Raw genomic sequence first — 6,806 nt, forward strand, 5'->3', positions numbered from 1 at the left:
AAGATGTTGATTCTTGGTTAAGCTGGCAGACCTTTTGGTGCCAGGAGATGACACCCGCTGGGCCTTGCCCACCTGGATTATCTCTCCTATCCACACCGGCCACCTGTGGTGGGGAGAGGGGTGATATGCCCTGCCACAATTCTTTATTAAGGCAAAAATGTGAGAATTACACAGTTGAATTCAGAACTGTATTTGTTGATTTTACACTGTGAGAATGTGATGAGTGTTTTATGTAAGGGTTAATTAATAGAGCTGAAGAGCTGAATTCCATTGCTGGGTCCAAACTCGGTAGAAGATTACACCTTTAGAAGGTTTATTTCATGTTTGGCATTATGAAAGACACAGAGATTAAGAAAGAAGGCAAAAGTCTAGTGTTTCCTTTAGCACAGGAACTGTTTGGATCCTTGGCCCTCCTGATTTTCCTCAGAGATATGAACCATCCCATCACAAGAAATACTCTCTTCTTCAGTTGAAAACTACCCCTTCCTCTTCCCCAAAGAGCTGTTTTTCACCTTTGGATGTAACTTTGGAATTGAATACAGTTACTAACTTGCTAATATTGTCCTTGATTTTCAGACAGAGTTTTCTGATGAAAGTTTCTTACTGGCTTATTGTACTGAAACCTCCCATGGAATCTGCAGAAACTGGCAGTGCCAACCCGTGAGAATTCAGTTGTGTGTCAGCAATAAAGAATAAAAAGATTGTCTCCAAATTTAGATGTAAACCTGATAATGCAGTACTTGCTAGTGTCACCAGCAGAGCTTATGTGGGTGAGTATTTGCTGGAGCAAACCCAAAGATGCCATCAAAACAACTGGGTGACAGGAAGCTGGGTTGTCCGCATAATTCGAAACCATTGCTTCTCCACCCTGCTTCCTACACCAGGTGCAAAACATGTTTGCCTTCACAAGGGAGGCTCAGGAATAGTCACATCCATCACATGATAGTGCTGTTGCTGTTCTCTGCTTACTATTAAGGCCATCTGTTTTGAGACATCTAAACTTTCTCTGCAAGCAGTAAGAATGGGAGAAACGGTACTTGCCATTGCATACCTAAGCACACTTTCTTATCTCACCATGTAAATGAGCAACCCAAACCCTCAGGTGCTTTGAGTTAAGGAGCAAAAAAGCTGCCTTAGTGTTCTAAAAGGTCTGCATTTTGTGAGGTACTTCAAACAACAGTTCTCTGAACTGGCATATTGCAAAATAAAGAACAATAAGCAACTTATGCTTCATGACAAAAGAATTCTCTAAAATCCAATGCTGTGTGGAACACTAGACATGAACACTAGCCCTAACACCTAACCCTAAACCTACACCCTAACCCTAACCCAAACCAAAACCCGAAACTGTAGGCTATGGGATTGTCCTTGTTAGTATTGTTAAATTTATGCTCACCAGAAAGTCCTGTGGGAAAGGCACAGTTACAGGCTGGTCAGTTGGAAGACGGTGGAGGGGTGAGAGGCAGTTACGAGTGAGGAAAGAGTCGGTTGAGTGTGTGCGAGAGACAGTACTCCTCTGACACAAAGGCTCGTCTAAGACCTCCAGTAATGGTGAAGGACTTACTAACTGGCCAATGGAAAGGACCCCTGGACTCACTAACGTGGGGCAGGGGTTATACCTGCGTTGCCACAGGTTGCTACACAGAGTGGGTTCCATCAAGGTGTGTGCGACCTTTTGTTGCACCATCGTGCTTCCATGTGTATATAGTTGCGATGTTATAGGCATATGCTAGTTTTTGAAAAGTTATTATCGTTGTTACTGTTAGTGATGTCGTAGGAGTTGTTTTGGTTTTCCTTAGTAGGTTTTCATTGCTTAAACAAAAGAAGGGGAAGATGTAGGCTATGGGATTATCTTTGTTAATATTGTTAAACTTTATGCTCACCAGAAGGCCCTGTGGGAGAGGCACAGTTGCTCGGTTGGAAGTTGGTTGAGGGGTGAGAGGCAGCTGTGAGTGAGGAGAGAGTCGGTTGAGTGACAGCTGGCAGTGAGACTGTGATTGGCTGGAGGAATGCTTGGGCAGCGTGTGAACAGGAAGCTGATTGGGTGATAGGATGGGCGGACAGCAGCAGCGCAGCTGAGCCAGCCAATGGGTGCCCTTCTTAGGAGAAATTCTGTAAAGTTTCAGACTGGTGTCAGCTGTGTCTGGAGGAAATTAGGGGAAGAAAGGGGGAAGATTTATGACAGTAAACAAATCTTCCTTGGACGTACAAGGGAGTCTGTCAGCTTCATTCCCCATTGCTACACTAAACCAACCCAAAACCTGGAAACTAACATAACCCTAATCCAAAAACTACTCTAACCCTAACCCTAACCCTAGACCAAAGCCTGATGCTAACCCCAAAACACCCTCTGCCTAACCCTAACCCGAAACATAACCCTAAGCCGAAACCTAACCCCAAACCTAACCCTGACCCAGCAAACTAACCCTAACCCAAGCCCTAAACCTAACCCGAACCCTGAAGAAACCCTAGCCCAAACCCTCATCCTAAAACTAACCCTTACCTAACCCTAACACTAATACTAGCACTAACACTAAACCTAACCCAGTAACTAACCAAAGCCCTTACCAAAACACTAAGACTAATCCCAACCCTATCCATATCTTTAACCCAAACCCTAACCCTAACTCAAAACCGTACACTAACACTGACCCTAACACTACCCCTAATGGAAATCCTAAACCTAACCCTAACCCAAACCCTTACCCCAAACCTAACCCTTACCCAAACCCTAACCCAAACCCTAGCCCTAACCCTACCCCTACCCCAACCCCTACCCCTAACTCTATCTGAACCCTAATCCTAATCCTAAAGATCACCCCAAACCTAACCCTAACCCTCTAAACCTAACCCTAAACCTAACCCTTACCCTAACATTTACTTTAACCCTAACCCAACCCAAAATGCACCCTAACCCCTAAAACAACCCTAACCTAACTCTTTGCCTAACTGAACCCTAACCCTTACCCTTACTCTTACCCTAACCCTGACTCTAACTTCCCATAAATTTGGAATTATGCTTACAACAGGCAAAGGGGTTACATTGTAATTCTTAGCTAAAATTTTTGGGAGTATCAGTTTTGGAAACTGCATAAGAATTGAGCCATTGTTGTGGAAGGCCTATGGGTTTAGTTTAAAAACACCAGAAGCAAACCTTCATTTTCGATGAACAGTTTTTGCATGTTCTGTGGTATGTGTGCAGCCCTGCCAAGCCCATGTTTTTTACAGCTTGTGCATGAAAGTATTCCTTGTTGTAACTGACTTAGGTTACAATATAAGATGTAACCAAAAGTATGTATTCTATCACCAGCTGTTAAAACCAGGTGAGGCAGTGTTCTTTATCTCTTCCACACACATCCCTGATAACTCCCTCCAGAGGGATGTCTTCTGTTAATGGGCCATCCAGCCCCACTGCATGACTCATAAAATTACATCATCCCATTGTGAGATGCTCCGCCCAGGGGGACCAAGCGTTCCTGCGTGGAAATAATCGGGGGTTTGGAACACCACAGGTAGCCATTACTTGCTGGATTCCCAGAGGACAAGAGCTACATAACCACCACTGGACCCTCAGAGGAAGACCAGACCCTTCTACAGGATCACTGCTTTGACAGAACCACATCTATCACTTCAGAGAGGACTGCAGCCACTGCTTAACTGGACTGCTACCACACCCTGCCCAGCAGGGCGTCAGGTCATGTCCTGACTCTGTCAGGTTAAATAAGCCGGTGTTTCTGTATTATTGCCTTGTTATATATATTAGTAAAGAACTGTTATTTCTATTTCTCATATCTTTGCCTGAAAGCCCCTTAATTTCAAAATTTTAATAATTTGGAGGGAAGTGGGTTACATTTTCCATTCCAAGGAAGGCTCCTGCCTTCCTTAGCAGACATCTGTCTTTCAAACCAAGACAGTAACTGTTCCTATTTCTTACCTTCAGCTGATTGACAGTATGGGAGGGATACATCAGGAATGACCAAGTGTGGAATCATCAATCCTGCCTTGCACACCTATTTGCCAAGTCTTAAATAGGTAGATGTAGATAAGGAAACCCAATGCTGTGCTCAGATTGAGACCCACAAGGGACACAACCTGTGTTTATTCAGTGTTCATCTCTTTAATTCAAAATGACTGGCTAAGTTGAGAGTGGCTTTGAAAGTGTAGCAAAGTAGGCAGAAATGCTAACAATTGTAATGGGGACTATCAACCTTTTCATTAAAACCTCGAAATGTACTGGAAGTATTACTAAATTTTCTAAGGCTCAGGGTTATTTCTTTGAAAGTAACCCCCAACAATCAGCAAGGCAAAACTAGATACACACTTAACCAGTCTTCCCATTGCAAAATAACATGCTTTTCTGGAGATAGAAGGGTCTTAGTATTTCACTCAGGAAAGAATAGCTACATGTATGAACCTCCCTCTCTTCCTAGTTTTGTAAAAGCAGTCCTGATCCCAAAAGATGCTAAAAAATAACCAAACCAAACAACACAATCCCCACCCCACCACCTTGAGCATTTCTGTCCTGAGACACGAGATAGTTGGGGATTCCCTATCTGGACATCAGTTGTGTGTGTAGTGGGAAGAGCCATTTGGAAGTTTATGTGTTCTAAAGAAGCTTTCCTTCTCGTGGTGACTGCTTGTAGTGAGGAGTCAGCAGTGAGCATCTCCTGGTGGATAAAGGGACTTAGAGTGCAAGAGGGTTAACAGTGCAGGCTGGCCATAAGCAACATGAATGAGATGTGATGCTAACCCTTGATCTGCAGCAGTATCCTCCCCATATAGAATTTATAATTTATAACCCTGCCATATAATTTATATGGTATGAACTTGGAGATATTTCCTGTATCCTGAGTTCATTAAACACACCAACTGCCAACACAAAAATGTGTTTAACTCTGGATACAGTTAGTGTGACAAGATGTACTAATGTTTATAACTTAATAAGGGATATTCACTCCAGTGTACAGAAGTATGAAGTGCTGGAAACACTTTGTACTTGAGAGACAGTATTAGTGAAACACTATGGTTTATGTTGGTCTGGGAGTTTTTAGAATTGCATGATGATGCTTGGATTTCCAAAATACTGAGCAACTGGAAGGCAAAGTTTATCTGTAAAAAACTTGTCTGTCTCATGCTGCCATGGGGTACTACTCAGGTGGGGAAGAGTTCTTTTTTGAGGTTTTGCCAGCACCAGATTCACACACAGTGCAAACACTTGTATTTGGGCTAGGGTGTAGGCACAGCTAACTACCTTCAAACTTGAGTGATTAGGGAAATACTTTTCCCCCCACACCCCCCTGCATAGTTTCAGCATAAAGAATTGGTGAGGGTAATTATTTTACCTTAACCAATGCTTTCTTACGCAACATTAGATCAGCTGGCTTGTATAAGCTCCTTAAGAAATGCTTTGATCAGCTTATTTTGATGCAGAGTGGGGATGGCTGTATACTTTTGTTTGTTTTCCTCAGAAATCAATCTAAACATTGTGCTGCAAAGATGATGTCTCAGTTCAGTCTAAGTAATGGCAGGTTTGCCAGCAGCTCCTTTGAAATATTTCCCCAGCTGATACATCATTAACAAGAGGGAAACAACCTGCCTTCAGTTATAGTAATTCTGTAATAGGTGCTGAGAAATCAACTGTGCATGAGAAGCCTTGTGAACAGCAGCCTAAGGTAAGTGGGGCATCTACTGGTGAAATGTAGTGAATTCACCTACTCCATGGAAGTCTGCTCCAAATCCTTCTTCTGTACAGGCCATTCTGTCTACATTTTCCTTTGCCAAATAAGCAAATGTCAGACCTGTTTCCTGAACTCTTTGGAAAGAATTACAATTTCTTTTTGCATAATTCCTTACTTTCTGGCACTCCTTTAGAGATGTCTGCCATGTACATTGCAATAGTAGTCTTGTGAGACAGAAGAAGAAGAGAAATGAGCCAAAGAAACTTGTAAAAACATGTGATTCATGTCTTTAGCTATCTCCAACATTCCCCCACCCCAGTCTCTTATGGCAAGTTCTCTGATAGTTTATTAAGTCTGGCTTCCTTGTACAGGGGTTCTAACACTCTGACCAGCTGCCCAGGGGTTTAAAATGAATACAATGCATAAAGGAATACAACAATACTCTATAAAATCCAGAGCTCCCAAACACAGGTCATTATCCACACAACTAAAGTGCCTCCCTCTGTTCTTCAGAAAATGTATGCAACTGCATGAGATTCTCTACAGCATTAAATAAAGTTTAATGACCTCTGCAGAATGCATTTAAAAATTTATTTTTAAAATTATTTTTACAAAATTCTATGTTGCATCTCTTTTTGCATATTAGACAAGGAGTCGGGAAGAGTCCAAGGGGGCTTTCCTGATCATGTCAACTAATTCCATTGTTAGGACTACCATTTTAGAACCAATTGCTATGGGAAAAGCTTGCCAATATGTTTACTTGGAGCATGGATGTGCACTTGTGAAAAGGAAAACGGAATAAATAAGCAGCAAAGTAATGCTAAGCTAGGAGATCTGTTTGAACAGGTAAAATACCTTGCTTCTGCTGTCCTTACAGATACGACATTGTCACCCATCCAGTAAAGCCAGACATTTCCTTAACACTTTTAAAAATTCTATTGCCATAATGGAGGAGTAGTCATACATCAAAATACAAAAGCACCCTTACTTCTGCTTTGCTGCACAGCACACTTGCTAAATTTAGCTGTGCTAGGGAATCAATTGCTTTATATAATCTTATCACAAGCCATTGCTGGGAAAAAAACATCCCAGTCTGTCACTTGACCTTGGGCAAAACAAGCCTTTGTG

The sequence above is a fragment of the Corvus brachyrhynchos genome, unplaced genomic scaffold, assembly GCF_000691975.1.
Source record: "Corvus brachyrhynchos isolate BGI_N302 unplaced genomic scaffold, ASM69197v1 scaffold175, whole genome shotgun sequence".
NCBI lineage: Eukaryota > Metazoa > Chordata > Aves > Passeriformes > Corvidae > Corvus > Corvus brachyrhynchos.